Raw genomic sequence first — 19,247 nt, 5'->3', positions numbered from 1 at the left:
TTCTCTTCATTCAGTACGTTAGTGTGGTTTCGTTCATAAGTCTTCACGCCTGATGTCTGTATGAATGAAACTACATGAGACTCTGCGGGGACATCAGCCAGTCCGAGTCATGAAAGGACATAATCCCTCACAGGCTTCCCACCCGCTAACTGTGCTGGTCATGTACATTATGGCCATGTCAGAAAACCCACTCTGGGAGGTTGAAGTAATTCCTCTGAAGAAGGGTGTGACAGCTTTTTTCCAATGCGTCACTCAGGGTCATTGCATCAACTCAGTGACCGTAAAAAACGTAACATTGAGGTGTTCTCCAAGACTAAGTTTAAGAAATTTGGAAATGGCCTTTTGGCCTTGTTTGGCTTATTACTGCTCAACGTTAGATAAATGCACAGAGTTAGGCAGAACCTTCTCTCCCCGCACTTGCATGTGGTTCGTTTCTTCCATATTTGTTTGCAGTGTAGCCAATAGTTTACGCAAGTCAATCATTGTACATGAGTAAGAAATGTCTGATGAGAGACATTTTTAATTGGTAAGACACTACAGGCCCAGGAAATGGGACAAATAGCTGCTTGTCCCTCTTTCCTAAGAGGTCGTTATCACAACCTTCCTTAACGAACTTCCATGTTCGTGTTGTCAGAAACTCTCAACTCTGCACTGCCCCCTAGTGGATATATTGATTAACAACCATGCCAACATAAAACGCGCATGGAAGTATGTGCGATGGATATTTTTGTAAGTAAATGCCTTTACCTTGCTCATTAGTACAGAGGTAGCTGTCACAATCTCAATTGAGAAGGTTTCAGTGATACCTAGTGGTGAGGTTGCAGATTGCAACTGAATACCCCTGCTCTCGCACCCTTTTCCAAACATGTTGCAGAACATAAGGGGAACATAAAAAACACAAAACGCTGTTCCTAGAGGCAGTGTTCGTCTGCTCTGGACTACTGGACAAACATGGCCGACATGGAGGAGGACCTACTTGTAATGTAAAGAGCTTATTCCTAGATCATCGAAACACATGATTCTTAATTTCAGGTGATTACATACTCATGTTACAATTAGTCATGTAAACATATTATAGATAGAACGCCCTAATTTACACCGGGCAGTTACAGGAGGAGAAGGTGTGATATCAGATCCCCCATTCACATTTTCCCAGACAGTCTCAGGAGCTGGCCGCCCTCCAGTCAAAATACCACCTCTGTAACCTCAGGCTATCGTCGCCCCAGTTATGCCCCTGTATGGCAGCAAAGTTCATTCCACTACAGTGAGGCCACCGATGTGTTGGTGTTTCCACACTTTAATTTAAACCCTGATGGAATGAAAAAAAAAATGTCTCCTGTATCAGAAAGGCCAGCACCACCGTTCTGCAACAAATTATAGGCAGACATTTTAAAAAGACTGAGACATAACAACGTCAGATAAGGATGTTTGTTCAAGTTTGTTTGGGCATGTTTCAGACGGGACGAGTGAATTTTTTTGAAATCTCATTAATTTAAGCTGCGTTCCTCGGTGGTGTGATGGGCCAGAAGTGAAATGGATTTATGAGTTATGAAAACTCAGCTTCAAAGCGATGTGTTAAATTTGACCTCACATTTACATAGTTACCTCATTACTCCGAATAAGAGTAAAAATAGAAACACTTCTTTTTCACTGAGCCTCTGTTCTGGAGTATTTTTAAATACCTCGATCAAAGATAGGTGGATATTCAAAGAAGGGAGTTCTTTTCTCTTGGGTTTGTCAGCACAGATTCAGTAAGTACCTGCTGTAACCAGCATGTACATGGTGATATCACTCTCAGCTCCCAGTCAGCCATTCACTGATTCATCAATTGATCATTAATTCACTAAGTTACACTTCACAACATTAGCTGATAAGATTGTTAAATGAGGGAGTAGATTTTATCGTCTTGGATAGAGTTTGATTAAGTGATAAAATGTTAAAGGCCACACCCTGAAACAATGCAAAACAGTCATGAAGGATTTTACTCTATTTAGATTGTCACGTGCTAAAGTTCACTGAAAAGACTGATCAGTGCTACTGAATCTAACAGAGAGACGACAGACATACAGAGCGAAACTATTTATGTGTTACTTTCATATCATGACCCTCTAATGAGGATCTGATGAGTTTCCTCATCGCATCACAATTCATGCACATGAACACAGCCCCCTGCAGGGCAGCAGCAAGGCTGTGTTTCCCTCACCTGTCCTCCCTGTTGTCATGACGATAGTGTTTAAACGCCTCAACACTGTTTGTCATTGTTGTGAAATGAAAAGCATCAGAGCAGCACATAGGCCACTACATATGCACACTATATATGAAACCAAGCAAAACCATCTTCACTGTGTGAATTAATAATGTTGTAGTCAACTGTTATTGAGTGTAATAATCCTTGTTTGTGAATGGGTTATTAATTCAATGAATGTGTCACTAAAAGATATATTACTGCAATTTATTTTCTCCCAACCCCCTAAATGTCCTTGCACGGCCCTGGATGTTTGGTATGTAGAACCAGAAGGAATCTAGAGTCCCAGCAAGTCCTGACACATTCTGTTAATGGACCTGTGAAATAAATTCCAGTTTAAGTGTTGAGTAGGGTGAGGCTCTCGGATCTCACATGTGCAAAAGCCGAACCGGTTTGCTGAAATAAATATAACTGTTGAAATAATAAAGATCTTTTGAAAATTATAATGATGTAAACTATACGACTGAGACGACAGCCACTTCCCTGCAGATAATAATGTGCTGCATCCTCATGCAGGGAGATTAAATATTAAGGGCCTATAAAAAGCAGATGAGCTCACTTCAGCAGAGGCTTTATGAACTATTTAATATAATAAAGTGTAAAGTAAAAGTAAAGCAATTTTCTGATGTTTTTATTATTAAAAGAATAGATTAAAAACCTAAAAATACAGGATAAAAAGTGCATATTTACTGTGTTGTCTTCACTGTCCTTTAAATCGCTAGTCGTTGCTCATGGATTTACCGTTTTAACCCTCTGTGCCAATCCATTTTTACACACACTTTCCTGTGAATAAGAGGAAGAGGAAGTCTTTGTGTTTATCCTCCCTCTGCAGCGGTCACTCCTTGTTTGGAAACGCTCTCTGACCTCTTCAGTCCTGTTCTGTCTTGACCTGCTCTGCGTTTTGACCCCAGCCACCTTAATCTCCCACACAGTCTCACTCCATCGACTGTCTTTTCTTTTAAAATAATCTTTTTTTCTTCATCAAACCAAGCCTTCTTCTTTTATCGTCTCCATCTCTGGCCTTTTTTTCTGAGACGGTCATGCTGTACAGCTCAAGTAAAAACAAAGTATAAACAAAATCTTGGCAGGGGATAGAGATACGAATCCCCTTTTGTTTCTCTCCTTCCATCCGACCAGAGATAACATGGCCAGGAAAAATCCAGGCTTTATCCCCACCCATCAATACTCCCTCCATCATTTCTTTCTCCTCCCACCTTTTGGCACTTTGCACCTTTTTTGTTACCGACTGTTATCTCTGTGTGGAGCACAGCTCTGGTTTAAAACAAACACAGCTCAGCACTAGGCTATAGTTACCTGTAAAAACACTGACATGTTTATCGTGGGTTGCCATGTGTCAATTCCTCGTTTTTACTGTTTCCTCGATACCACGTTATCAATAAACCACACAGGAGGTGTCAACACAGCTCACTGTTCTGTGAGTTCATCTAATCAGCACACAAGAGGCGTCTTTTCAGTCAAATCAAACTTTATTCCAATATCGTCCAATTGATGTTAAAATCTAAAAAGAAGGTCCAATGTTTAATAGAAATGAACTGAGATCTAAATGCACAAAGCAGGTGAAACACACACTTTTTCACTTAACCGAGAATTTACTTTTAAAATGTATTCAGATTTTTCCAAAACAGGTGGAATTCTCTCTTGTTGTAACATATTAACTCCAGATTTTCTACTTAAATGTATTTCAAACCACAGCAATGAATACACTTCTTATCTGTTTCAGTTCATTCCAGTTCACAATGATTCAGCAGAGGTGTGAAATATGCTATGGAAAGTCTTCACTCTGAACCATGTGCTCAGTTTACTCTTTATCATTCATTTTATTTAAGTTTAGCATTATAGCTGTCTGGCCCTGCTCGTAGGAGAAGATAACATTTGCTGAACTCCCATTGGTGGTGCATTCAAGGACATCCTGACGTCCAGTTATTGATTTTTAAGCATAGCAACACTGGCGGATGATACAAAGCACAAAATAAGAACCCTGTGGAAATGTGGATTTTGTTGTTTAAGACATGAAAAACTTGGAAATCTAAGCTATGAGGTAGTCCCTGAATGCCCCAACAAAAAGCTTTGCTGCGTTATCCTGTTGCAGAAATGTAGCCGATAAAATACAGACAACTTGTTGTATTGCATTTCTTGAGTACTGAGATGAACTGAAAGCAGTGGATGTATGGAAGGTAGGAAATCTTAAAAATCGCATGGTTTGTAGAAAGTAAAAGCCTGTTTGATTCTACGGTAGTGACCTAAAGGATGCAAAACAACTGGAATGATGTTTTTAAAAGTAATATGTACAATTAAAAGCGTAGTCGTAAACGCCCTGTCGGAAGGTCTAATCACTCAATACTGTTGACGCTCTCTACAAGTGTGTGTCTCCTCAACGTGGAGTGTGCGTCGTGTGTGTGCACATGTTGTCGTTGGTCCCCAGTTTTTGGTCCAGTTTCGTCTTGAAAGCAGTCACGTCACATTTCTCCTAATGGCCAAGGTAAGAGTCCAAGTCGCTTCATCCCCGCTGACTGGCCTTTCAGAGGACAGAGGGAGGAGTGTATCGGGGGGGGGAGGGTTACAGCGGCGCGCGGGTTTAGGGGTTGTTGATAATCTGCCTGGGTCGTCCGTAGCCTGTCATGCCGGCCTGAGATGCTCCTTTATTTGTGCCCATTTGCAGGCCGATGACATTTTTGCCTTCACTCAGCTGCTCCTCTGAGAAGTCTCTCCTGTTCCCTGTGGACTTCCTGCACGCATAAAAACAAAGTCATTCCTCAGCACTGAAAAAGAAAGCTCCTTTTGTTTTAACAGGCTAGTTGCATTGGAGGGGGAAAAGCTCAAACTTACTTATGGAACCAACTGGGATCTCCTTTGTAATTCCCATCGTGCTTTGTGACTGCCAAACTACCCAGAGACATCAGGGTCCTCTGGACAGCCGCCAGGTCGGAGCCTGAACACATGCAACAATCTCAAATGAATGCACGAGGAGACAATGACACTTCAAGCACTCAGTGTGGCTTCATTTCCTTATTTATACAGCTGTAACTCTGCCAAAGACTCTGTTGTAATAACACAGATGAGTTCTGCTGGACAGCTTACTTTCAAAGAGGTCTACGGTCTGGAACATGTCGGTCTTAACGACTCCGTAGTTTTCCGCAGCTTTGAGGAACATGGAGATCTGCTCCATCTGCTTAAACGGCATAGTGGAGGGCTTGATGGACCTGATGGGCTTGTTGTCTCCGCACAGGCTGTTGATGAGCTCACACAGCAACTAGAGCGGACACAAGGAGGAGACTCTTTTGTAAATATTGTACACGAAGGCAAACTTACGATTCTATATATTTACGTTTATTGAATGCCAGCACTCACACGTCCATCCTTGAGCCACTTCTGGAAGCCAACCCTGCCTGGCTCGGGCTGCTTGACGCCTGAACCACACTGGGCGATGATCCACTCCACCAGCCGCTCCTCCAGCTCCTGGTCGTATTTTTTATCAATCTTACTCTGAACCTCGCGGCTCAGACCGTAAGAAGGGCCGTGGTTTGCCATGCTGATCCTGTTGAAAGGGAACGTTGTCTCTAGATTAGCAAAAAGCTCAGCAAACGTCACTCCTTAAAGTCCTTTTCATTGTGGATATTTGATAGATATAAAAACAGTCCAATTCATATCCCTGCCCAGCTCACACCCACAGACCTGGCTGACTTTCAAGTAGGAGTTAAGTCGATCTCTTCCTGATGCGTGCATACGCTGCATGAATGTGCTTCAAGCTGTTTTTTTATGACTTCCTACATAGTTCCAATCCTTCAGAATGAATGTTGCAAACTTTTGGGGCCCTCGCTTCATCCAGGGGCTTTTTTATTGTTCAAGCGATCGTGATTATTCAGTTTCTGGCCGACAGTGAGTCATCTCATCTCATCTCTCACCAGGAAGTGAGAAACTGTATTTCCCAGAATGTCAAACCACTAACTCAAGCTCGGCAGAGGTGCATGTGTGTGTGTCAACCTCTCTATAAAACAGGAGGGCACATTTAATCATGTTCTTTTTGTAATTGCAATGATGCGACGCGCACATCTTCTCACAGTCATTACCAGAGTGAAGGTTTCTACTTCCATTGCTCAGACCATGCTATTGTCATTATTCTATATTCTCTATACATGGAAGTTGTAAATGCTAAGTGTCTTGAGGAATTACGATCCGCCTATCTGACTTATTAATGCACTAAGAGCTTCCTGTTAGCTTCAGCAGAGCGGCCCTGCTTCCTGCATCCTGTTTGCTTGCTCAACTGTCACTTCCTTCCTCCCTCCCTGACAAAGGTAGTGCATGTCCAAACAGGAGTCTAAACAAACTGCCGCTCTCACAATGGATACAGCAAAAACAAAAAACTTCATTGAGCCTGTTCAATTGTGAGAGAGAGAATGAGTGGAAACTTGTTCGCCACCATGATGCAGTTGCTGCTTTGACAGATCGGAATGAGTTACACAGGCAGTTACACATTTCAGTGACATCTTTTTGGCCTTTATATAGATAGACAGTGAAGGAGTGAGAGGAAATAGGGCGTGACAAAGGGAGAATGACGTGCAGTAAATGGTCCGGCCAGCCGTGGGTCAAACTTGTGACCTGCTGCTGAAGGCATATGCATCAATGCTGTGTGTGCACCCAATCTCTTCAGCTATCGGCACACCCACCATTGCCATCTCTGAATGTCTTGCACAGTAGATAACATATGAAGATGCTTATGGCAGATGGAAAAGTCCCCCCCCCCCCCCTTCTTACTTTTCTTCATTTCCTGCCCAAGTATGTGTGCATCAATAAGAGTTCTTTTTTTTCTGGGCTATGGAAGAAAAAGCTAAACAAATCACGTAGAATGACATGCATCTGTTAAAAATGCCGGAAAACCAAAATTTAATATAAAGAATGAAGTACATTTGTGCCCTAAGGCCAGAATGGCACCACCCCTTGCAAACCAGAGGCTTGTCAGTGTTACACAATCTGTGTTGATAGTTTGACAAATCATCGCTGTGTCCAACAGCTCTGCCCTGGAGGCCTGGCGGCCATAGATCCCACTCTGTTCATTGTCTGAGGTTGTGCAGGAGAAGCCTCTTCCTGTCCATTAAGTTGTACCAGAGCCAGTTTGTGACAGCAAGCCAGTGATTGAATGTCACAAGATTAGCTCATGCCGCTGTTACTCCGCCAATTGCAGGACTGATTTTAATGTGGAGTTCATAGTAAAGACTGAACACACATGGAAAAGGGCAAGCTGTTCAAACAGAGTGCGTGTTCAAGTGTTTGAGTTAGTAAACTCTACGCTTAACAAATCATTTGGCAGCGGCCAGGGATTTACTCTGACGTCTTGTAATCTTAGAGCCACAGCTACAAGCCTCAACAATAAAAACCAGGATGTTGATAATGAATGAGTGTGCTGCTGAGGTTACTGACTTGATTTCAATAAGGATTTACGTGTAGCTTATACATACACTTATTTCATTCACTTTAAATCACCCGGGTGACCTATGTTATGTCAACTTATAACAACTGTAACCAGCTGATAACCAAATGTAACAAATTGGGCATAAACTTACACTTCCATGTCTTATAGTTCACAGGTGGATCCAGGGGCAGGGCCAGGGGGACACTGGCCCCAGCGGAAATCTGATTGGCCCCCTTAAGTCCCCCTCTCCTGTCAGTAGCCCTTTTATTATTTTTAAACAAACTAGTCATAAACAATACTAACAATAAAGATGTACATTTTGTTAAAGTCTAAGTTTTGTGAAAGTACACAATGTGCTTGGCAGAGGAAGAATCTTCAGAATATATTCAATGATGTGTGACTTTGCTCAAAGATATAGAGTTAACAGTAAACAGGCAATGACTTAAATGTGCATTTTAATGAATCAGGAGTGATTCATGGATATTAGACATATAATCGTCCCCTCTGCGTAATTGTGGCCCCTGATTTAGAAAAGTGCTAGCTCTGCCCCTGTCCTAGTTAATCATTCATAACGTCATTGTTAGGTTTGTATTGATCACCACGGCTGCAGGACAAGTTACTGTTACAATCAGATAATGGTAAATAAGAAATACCATTTTCAACTTTCAGTAGTCCAGGAGTCTGACGTGAGCTTTTCCATTAATGCTCTGTTTCCCTTGATGCTGGCACATTTGAATACTTGGTTGCTTCATAGAGAAACTACTCCTCTCTGTTTACGCGCTCTAATCAGCTCCCATGTGCCATTAGAGGGTTAATGTGTCCCACCCAGATGCAACTCCAGCTGTTACTGTTTTATTTATCATTCTCTTCACTGGAACCGATTTCTTCTGAATCATAGTATCTTGACGTCTTCTGTAACAAGATGTTTCACAACTTTCTTGCTGTTGCAACATGGCTACATAAAGCTGCGTCACAAGGAGGTTTTTTTAATACATTTTTTACAATTATTCAGCGTCTGAACTACTGACTGCTTTAGTTCAACAGGTTTGTTCTGAAACATTCGTGATACAGAGGATAAAGCAGTTATCGAACAGAGATCGAAGATCATGTTTCCCTTTGTCCTGCACAATCCCAACTGCTGCTGCTGCTGAGCCACATTGTAAATTCAATACTCTCTAGTGAAGTCTGAAGATAAGAGGCACAGCGCATGAAGTCACAGTTTCTCACTTATCTCTTAGCACTCGCCTGCACATAAAGTGTTACTTTGCTCCATAAATGTGACGACACATGTGAAACACACATGTTTTCCTGCTGCATCTTGAGCTGTCTGGAGCTGATGTTCAGACCATGTATTAAAAGTAGTTAATGACATGTTATTAGACGGCACTGGCTCCACGTTGAGGGGTCCCTGATGTGCGATGTGTCAGGAGCTGAACCGGCGCACGTTCCCTGAAACTTCGAGGCCTCACATTTTGCCCCTGAGCTCCTCTGAAGAGAGCTGAGAGTAAGATAAGGAGGATTCCACAACGCAACACTTTACAGATTATAAAGTGGGTCATTCAGAGGGAATACAAACTGCATAGGAATAGTTAAACTTTAACTGAGCGTTCTGCCTCACTCTCTGTACGACCAAAAATGGGTGATACATTATACCTCATTGTTTCCTGTTTCCTGCTCAGCATGAACCACAAGCACCACAAAGCAACGAAGAAATCTATGTTACTGCCGGGGGTTCATGGGTGAGGCCATGAGGAGTATTACTTACTTTGTGTAGTAGCTTTCAGGTGAGTACAGGTGAATCTGAGCTTGTGTGGCAGTGCTCCTCTTCTTTCTAACGTGCACTGTACAGGAGGGCTGGCGTGAATGCAGCAAACACCCTTGTCTGAAATATATGACTTCACCACATTCAACAGAAAGAGGGAGCAAGAGAGAAAGAGAGAGAGAGGGGAGGGAGATACGCCCTCAGGTCCTCTAATTTCACTCTGTGACCCGCCCATTTGCTCTTTCCCTTTTTCCCGACTCAAATTGTAATTCCTTATTTAGGAGAAGGACGGGAAGGAAAAAGAGAGCATGTGACTGAGTGAGTTTGGTGTGGTCACTGAAAGGAATTCTCCAGATCTCTCCCTCTAAACCGCCACGGTACAAGAGGGGATTAGGAGGAGAGGAGGGAGGGATGATAAAGATCCTCCACAACAGTGAAGTGTGTGGGAGTTCGACTAGCTAAAGAGCAATACATGCAGGAGATTATTTATTGCCTTGATGCAAATGGATGATGTTTGAGGCCTCTGAAAAGAATCTGTCTGAAACTGAACTCGGGCAGCTGTGGAATGTCCACCCCTCCTCTCTGCCCGGCCTTCATGGCAAGACACAATAAAGAGGAAGGAGGAGAACAGGATGTGACACATCACATGTTATTTTTTCGCCAATGCCACACAACGGGAATGCGTGAGAGATGGAAGTGGCTCACGTCCTTGTGCGCAACGTCATTAGGGAAGACACAGCTGTACGTCCAGACGGTCTCCATGACAACCAGCAGGGACACTCCTTTCTAGGCATTCCAGTCAACCGTGTCGACGGGAGCAAGTCCATAGAGGACAGCTTTGAGACCAAACCTTGACATCAGGCGTGATAACACCATGAGGACCTGGGTAATGTATGAGGTCATCGGCGGAGCCCGTCAGTCATGACAGTGTAGGGTGGGGGGGGCACGCTGGGACAGGCTTGCGTCAGCCATGATTTGTGTCACTGCAACACCCAGTTATAAAATGTGTCATCAGGGTTACGTCTGAGTTAATGATCACAACCTGAGAGGATTCTTTGTGGACTGGAGTGTGCTCACAAATCCTGTTTCTAAATAATAACAATAATAATCATAATAACCATAATATTTTTATATTTTTGTTGATCAAACACATGTAACAATTGGTATTGTATCTATTTGTAGGATTTTTTTAATTGAGCTTTTTTAAAGCTTCCTTTTTTTTAGACTACACCCTTTTTATCAACCAATTTTAATCTGATAAATTACAATTATATGATTTAAAGTACCCTGTAGTATATATACTTGTAAAGATGAATAGCTTCATATTGCACAGCTGCAACAGTAAATTGCTGCTCACACATTAATGCACATGGTCATAAAGGCAGTCAGTCTGCTTAATTAATATTACATAATGAATATTTCTGCCGGTGATATTTACGTCAGATTTTGAATCCAAGACTTTTACTCGTAATTGATTTGTTATGGTCTCTGGTGTAGCCACTATTATTTAAGTAAATGCTCGGCACTGGCGACGACCTTGTCTTCTGAATTCACAGTGAACCGGTTGACATGGTGGGTGAGGACTCAGAGGGGGTGTGACTTGGAGGAGAGTTCCTGCTCCACCAGATGACGGACGGCTGTGTGTGTATGTGAGAATATGGGAAACATTATCCAGCAAACTTGTAAATGGTGAGATACACACAGATGAAAAATTCCACATGTAGGTGAGCTGTGAGCGAGGGGGGGGGGGATGGGCACTCAACATTTTATTTCCAGTCTGTGGTGCTTTATCACATGTCCAGAACTCGAGGCGTTTCATGCCATCTCTATCATTATTCATTCGTTCTTGTGTTTAATCTTTGCATCTCAGAAAACGCTGCGTTTGCAGGAAAGTGGGAAATTCAGTGTTGGCAGTGTTTTAATCCCCCTGTGAGTTTGTACAGGCTGTTTCTGCACCACAGCAACATCTGGTGGCTCAGGGGGAGCAGCCTCTCTCTGCTTTTTCCTCTCTGATGTACCATTAACTCCACAGACATGGTGCAAACAGCTAAAAGCAGCATTATATTCCACACTGAGCAAGAAGTGTGTAACATATTATTTAGTTTCACGGGGGTGGAGCCGCGTTGTCCTCGTCATGTGCACATATTTAACAGGTTTAATTTTATTTTCATGTAGATGGACTCGCTGCCGGGTGCTGATGACCCTGCTGGCAGGTGCTAATTGGAAAAAGAGCTGCTAGGTGGAAACAAAACTGTGGTGTCATCATCAGCATGTAGCATCTGACGCTGTTCTGCAGAAAAATAAGCTAAATAGATGGAGAAGAAGAAGTGAGCTCCAAGGGGGGATTTTTGCTGTTTTCATCCTCAGCATTAATAATTCAACACTAAACCTATTTTGGGTCAAAAAACAAACAATAAACAAACAAAAACTATCCTGATGTTCAACTAAAGGCAGAGTGTCAGACTCCGTCCCATGGTTTCTGACTCTGACAGTTATAAATAATTAAAGTAAAGTGGTCAGAAAATAAACAGATAAATTAATAGATTTTAGCTCTGTGGGGAGGGTCTGTCGGTGAATCACTTTGGTTCAGGCTGAAATAGCTCATCATTAAGATGTGCTTATCAGCAAATACTATCACGCTAACAAGCCAAGATGATGAACATGGATTAACATTATGCTCGACTGTATGTTAATATTTAGTTCCTGTATTCATGTGCCTGCAGATCGGCTGCCATTAAGATTAAGATGCATTTATTAGTCCCAAACACATGCACAGACATGCAGAGGCACCCTCATCCAGGTAGGGAAATTTAATCTCTACTTTTGACACATCTGAAGCAGGACACACAGAGCAGTGAGCGACCATGTACGGCAAAAATATTGTGCAATTTCTTCGTGGTTTTTTATTTTTCAACTCAATTTTATCCCCCTATTTTTTCATCATCGATATAAAATTGAAATGTACTCACAGATGTTTAATTTAACTTCACAAACATCTAATCATTGTCACTTCATTAAAATCACATGATGTAAAAAGTGTGTGTGTGTTTTCTTAATGTGCATGTTTTAATTTGTAGTTGAATCTCTGTGTGTATTTATCAACATAATAAAACTAATTAAGTTTTAATGTTTTTGGAAGCAATCCAAGGATGCTGCTTAATCGTTTACCCATTGATGTTATGTTGACTTCAGTCATTATGTTCAGCAGAGAACTGAGGTCCTCATTATGTTTCTGTGAAGGCTTCTGTGGCCAAATAAAGCTTAAAACTGAGGTTCGCAAAACTGGGTCCCTGCAGAGTGGTCCATTGAAAGTATATTATTATTATTATTGTTATTATTATTATTATTATAGTAAAGTGTCCTTTAACCTTAACATTTTTAACATTGAATCATATAAGACATCATTCTGTAGTTATTCAGGTTCTCTGAAAAATGTATTATATAAAAACGCTAAGTTATGCTAATCAGTTAATATGTTTGTCACCAACAGAAGTACGTTTTTCAGTTGGTAAGTCAAATTTTTCCTTTTCAGTGTACATCAAAGGAATAAAACTACCATACCGACAATGATAAAGACAAGACATTGCACGCTGTCTGGATCTCACAGCTACCTGCACAACGTTGAATTAATAAACACACTTTGATCCCCTCCTTACATGTCATGCACACATCCACAGATCAGCAGCCGTGAGCTGTGGGAGGTGTGATGATGAGATATGGGAATGAATAAAGAAGCCTGGATTAAAACCTGCGGGTGATCCGGCAGTTATCTGACCCTTTAGGACAAAATACCAGTGTGACACAGCAGGAAACATCTATTTACACTCCTCATTTATTCACAACAGATTTTACCCTTCCGCTCTTTGGATTAAATCTATACCTATCAATCTATACACGGGAACTGTAGTGAGTAGTAGTGTCCTCTTGAAGGCGCTGTGTTTCAGTGTGATGCCATGGCCTCTAAACACACCATTCACTTTGCTGACACTCTGCCTGCAAACTCTGACCCCTGAATGTCCATATAAATCCTCTGCTCTGCACCTTCCCCCCTCTAATAATGCTGTGAGGCAGCAGCCGGCTGTGCAGAGAAAAAGAGCTCTGCCCTGCAATGGATTTGCTGAAGGTGGAGATGTTGTGTGTTAGTGCCTCATAACAGCAATTTGCTATAATTACTTGGTTATAATCATGTTCAAATCACTTTATACAACCTATTCTTTAGAAACATGAGCATGCCTATGATTTATCTAAAAACATTCAGAACCTGCAGTGGGATCAGCTGCATTCAGCTTCAAGTCTTTGCACACCGCTGATGAATTCCAACTACATGCTATCTGGTGCAATTACAAAATAAGATTAGACTTCCACTTAATTTATGTGGCCTCTGTTTATTGATCTAGGAGGTAGAGGTACACAGAAGGGGGGTACATGGTGACCACGGTGCAGAAGTGATCCTCGCTGCACTCAGGTCATTATATTGTGAAAAGGAGCTGAGTACAGCTGACTCTCATACCATTAGGCACAATTAAATGTTGGGTATATAGAGCACTATGCGCGTCACCGATGCCCTCATCCATCTCTGGATCAGGTTTGCTCCGTCCTGTTTTCTGATGCAGCCCGGTACAGGCACACACAGAAGACAAGATGGACATTCAGTAGAGTGCATACATCCACAAGAGTCCTCTCATGAAACCACATTTAAATTAACCAAATCCATATTTTTGTTTGTAGAAATTACACACACCTACAGATCTCAGTAAAGTCCTAAATATGCCTGACCTTTTTCATCAAGTTCCACAAATTATTCTTTAATTTATATATAAAACTAAACATGTTGAAAAATGTCTCACAATAATAAAGATAATTCCCAGAAGTGCCCTCTGGTCTGGAGCAGCACCGAATTTAATGGGCTCTTCTCATACCACACCCTCCCCCATGTTTCGCGGCAATCTGTCTTGTAGATTTTACATAATTCTGTTAACTAGCAAACAGACAAAGAAACACCCTTATTTTATGTATTGTGATGTTATTGTTGGTTGAATTCTAACTCTGTCTCACAGAGGGGATGCAGGGAGAAGCTGTATGTTAATACATGACATGTTTCGCCACAGGATGATAATGGCAAGCCTCAGAAAAAGGAAACATCTGAGAAAGCTGCAGACCTTTCCACGTTCAGTATAGGAGCCTCTACAGAGTCTGTTGGAAACACAACATATCACACTGATATGATGAATTTACAGTGGAATCACTCACATGTAACCTATTAAACCCAAAACCGCCTCTATATTTACTGATTTAAGGTTCAGTGGTTAAGATTTAGGGGAAAGGGATCTATTTGCAGATATTGAATATCAAATAATCCTAGTGATGTTTTCTCAGCTAAACTGTATGAATTGTTGTTTTCTGTGATCTAGGATGGGCCCTTCTTATTTAAATACTTTATTTGGGGTCCTCTCTTCGGAGGCTGCCATGTTTTTGACAGTAGCCCAAACTGGACGAAATAAAAACCTTTATGTTTTTTCGACAACTGAAGGTCATGTTTGGAAGAGGAGGGTGAGGTGAGGGCTTTTCAGCTGCAACATGCACCTTCACCACTAGATGTCACTAAATTCTACACACTGAAGCTTTAAGACATTTTAGGGTAATAGTTTAATCATGTCCATCCAAGTCCGTATGGATTTTAACATATCAAATATTAACCATGCAGATTAGAAAAATAAGTACGTCCTCATATAACCAACAGCAGCTTACATCATCAGTCTTTTGTAAGTGATGAAGGATTTATTATCACGAGACGCTAAGAAGACAACACACGTGTGTCTTATGTCGCTTTACCACAGTATTTTTCCTCTTTTCTACATTATCCTTATCAAAGCTCATGAACACGTTGCAGGATATTGAGGGTATTTTTACCATCGTCTGAAGCTGACAAGGTCCAAAGGGTGAATTAATCCAGTAAAATGGCAGAGCAGCCTCATAGAAAGCTTGTGGTTGAGCAGCTTTAAATAATTTCACAAGACATGAGACAGACGTAAGGGTCTGGAAATCTAAATCAAACTGACTTTTGGTCTCAGCTGTCCATGTTGTGTGCTCCACACTTCCTCGAGTGTTAACTGGGGAAAGTTCTCCTATAAAAGAGATTAGAAAGCTGTCAAGCCGTTGCTGTCTCAGTTTTTGTCAGTGTTCTCTTTGGAGACAAAATCCTTTCTGGTGAGAGCAAAGGGATCAGGGTCACTGACAGTTTAGGAGAGAGAAGAGGGGGCAGCGGAAGACTGGGTAGTTTCAGCTTCTTTGATAGCCGCATGAAAAAACGAGCATTGAAAGAAAAGGACATATTGCACTCAATTCAAGTGAGAGGCAGGTGGAGGAGCCAGAGCAGGGCCCTGTTGAGCGGAGATAGAGAAGGTCAGATGGAGGCAGGAGGGCAGGATGAAATGTGGAGGTGGAGGATGTCGTGGAAAGAGAGAGGAATGAGTCAGGTGGTGGAGGAGAGGACCATATGGAGACAGGGAGAGAGGAAGGGCAGAGAGACTGTGCCAAGCAGGGAAATCACGAAAGGGGAGGTAGTCGCTCGGAGAGAGCAGAATGGAGACTGTCATAAATTGATGGTCCAAGACATTAAGAGGCTGCGAGTGGAGCAGGCTCCAGAGAGGAATAATCCGATGCCAATTTTATCTTTATGAATGAGTGGAGAGGCAGAGACGGGAATATCCACGGGACACAGGAGAGGAATAATGAAATGATTATTCTGATTGTGCTGCTTATCATTTGGATAATAATGAATCGGCTGTGAAGAGGAGGTCACACAGTACAGCTGCACATCTGATGAGGATACAAGAGTGAATGTCTGTGAATGGCGAATCAATAATCAGTCAGTTATTACTAATTACAGACACAATGGTCAAAGTCCGAACCAGTGCAGGACAGCAAACAGTGGTGGAGAGCTCACTGAGCTTTACAGAGACAGATTAACAATCACACAGGATCTGACTTGTGGCTACAACAACAATGCACACGTCTAATCCAGGTTTTCTGTCAAATCTAGACTGCAGTAAGATCTACAGAAATTAGGATATTTTTCCTTATTCAGAAATAAGGGGCCAAAAAAAACCATCATTTCTGTATCCATCATCTCCCTCTGCCAGTTGTCACCATGTAACCCTCCATACAACTGTGGTGAAGCCATGTTAAGAGTGTGGTTGTGTCCTTTTGGTGGGCGGCAAAAAAGGACCCCATCCAGAGATCATCATCTCCAGAGGCCGCAACCCTCAAACATACTTCCCATTTTTGCTAAATGTATATATATAGTGTAATATTATGTAGGCATTTGTATTTGTATGAATGGGAGTATATAAATATATGGAGCTTTTTTCCTATTTTAAAACATACAATTTGATACAATTTCATTGGCGTGAATGTTCATATTCAGTTGTTAAAGGTGAGCATGAATGTGGCAAACAAAGTTTTGAATCTCATTTCACCTCCAGCTGGTCTTGTTTTAGCTGATTCGTTTCTTTTAATCTATTTTTTTTTTTGCTTTGAATTTCCTTTTACATGATGTATTTATCCAGAGACATTTACATGTCTTGCTATTTCGTAAACTTTGCCATCTCTTGATTTTGTTTTCACAGTGTCTTGGAATGTTTTGTTTATGTTCTGCACTCAGCTATTTTGTAGAAATGGTCTCTACCCCAATGATGATCAATTCAAACTCAGACTCAGATCTGGACAGCCTGTGTCATGGGGCAGAGAGTCAGTCTCTAACGACACAACCCACACGGTCCTCATTTCACCTACTTTAGTGGTGAACTGAAAAGGGGGAGGTGGCTTTGGAAACTCTGGAAAGTGACTGCACTTCAGGCACTCCAGCATACAGAAAAGTGGAGGGATGTGGTAAAGTTCATTTGGAAAATTATTATATTAAAGCTCACAGTTAAATATTTCATACTTCACTCTAATTAAAATGATTTGGTGTGATCTGTTGGCTGTCACCAGCTTGCTCATCCATATTCCAGCACTCCCACTCACTTGTCTGTTTTAAAATAGTTTGCACAGCAGGTTTGTAGCCTTTGTGTTTTGGGTCCTCTCATTTTTTTTTTACCTTGTGTTCATCTGAACTCTTTCTTTCATGCGGCCCAGCATATTAGCATAATATGTGGAACTCTGATATTCTAATTCAAAATGAATAACACTGCAGTGCCCCAAACCATTGCTGTGATTACACAGTGATTTAAAACCATCCATTTGCATGATTAAATGCATGAGGAGCCAAGCAGGGTGAAATTACAAGTGGTAGATAAGAAAACTGCCATAGTATTTCACATCTGCATATCTCTACTTGTAGGTAGTCAATGCTGGCTGTTGCTCTGTTCAGCCCAAATGGGCCTCAGCACCATAATATCACAACATTTACTAAGATTATAGAAATGATATACTTTCAATATCTGAAGGGTGATGGTTAACTTGGTTAAGTTAGGGTTCTGAGCTTACTTATGTTGTTACCTGTGATTAATAAGTTAAATGTTATGTAACATTGTAAACATGTTCTACTCTTATCCACATTCTTACACCAAATTGTTGTCAGCCATTTGTTATAATTAAACATCTTCAGTGGGTAACTTGTGCACTTACCTCTTATTTAAGCCTTATTGGTGTTGTAGCCGCAGCGCTGCAGAGTCGAGCACAGCGCAACGTGTTTCTAACTTTCACCATGCATGAGTATACTGGAGCAACGTGCTGCTCTGCAACAGCAGGAGAGACGGTGCAGTGCTGGTTCTGCCCTTACTACAGTCTCAGAGGTGCTTAACATCATTACTGCCCTCCTGTCACCACAGCAACCGGCCGGGTGACATCCTCAGCAGTGCCTCTGTTCAGGCATTCACTCTCTCTCTCTCTCTCTCTCTCTCTCTCTCTCTCTCTCTGTCAGGTGCTGGTTGATGCAAATGTATATCACACACCGCACAGAGTCAATCACAGCTATCGGTACGTCACTAAGGCCTCCGTGTGGCCTTTAAGTGAATGAATAACATTCATTACTCATTCATCCTATCGGACAATCAACTTTATTAACCCTCCTCTCCATCATGCTCTTCCTCTGGTCCCACTGTGTTTTAAGTTTTCCAGTGGACGTGGCCACATGCTGCTGCACCGACTGAAGGTTTAATAACGCTAAAAGGTTTGTCACCACCCCCCCCCCCCACACACACACACACACACACACACACACACACACACAACGCTCTCTCTCCTCTCTCAGTAACCTCACTCATTACTGAAATTATCAGTTCCGCTCTAATAGCTTATAGTCAACACAAGGCATAAGAATAATACTCACAAACATCTTTCTGTAGAAAATGACATCATCTTCACACAAATACAGAAGTAATCAGGTGTGGATATGAAAAAAAGCAGTGAGTTCTTATGCAAACAACTGTTATGGTAGATTTGCTCTCCTCGTGAGTTTTATATCATGGAGGCGAACTGGTTAAGTATCTATAATTTATCAACAGAAACTCTGTATAGTGCACATACCTATCTCTGAGAGATGTATCATTTCTCAGCCTTGAATTAAACATGTTAAAGGGTGTTTTAAATCTGTGCGGCTGAAAGCACCTTGTCGCACTCTGTGCTGTACATACCTATGTATTCTATACAACAGGAAAAGCCAAAGTATAGCTCATGTTACAGTAACACCACCCTACACAGACAGAAGCAGGTGGTAGACAGAAAAAAGCACTTACATCATGACTCTATTAAACTGCATTTTCACTTCAGTGTTTCTTATATATTATACTTTATATTTCTTCTCTGTTACA

The 19,247-nt window shown here is 41.6% G+C and overlaps 1 pseudogene; it reads right to left on the bottom strand.

The window, feature by feature from the left end:
• Positions 1–3,713: 3,713 nt before the first annotated feature.
• LOC133969862 (gap junction alpha-3 protein-like) overlaps positions 3,714–19,247 on the bottom strand; it is a 33,722-nt pseudogene continuing 18,188 nt past the window's right edge.

The sequence above is a fragment of the Platichthys flesus genome, chromosome 15 (assembly GCF_949316205.1).
Source record: "Platichthys flesus chromosome 15, fPlaFle2.1, whole genome shotgun sequence".
Taxonomy (NCBI): domain Eukaryota; kingdom Metazoa; phylum Chordata; class Actinopteri; order Pleuronectiformes; family Pleuronectidae; genus Platichthys; species Platichthys flesus.
This window is presented reverse-complemented; position numbering and strand designations above follow the sequence as displayed.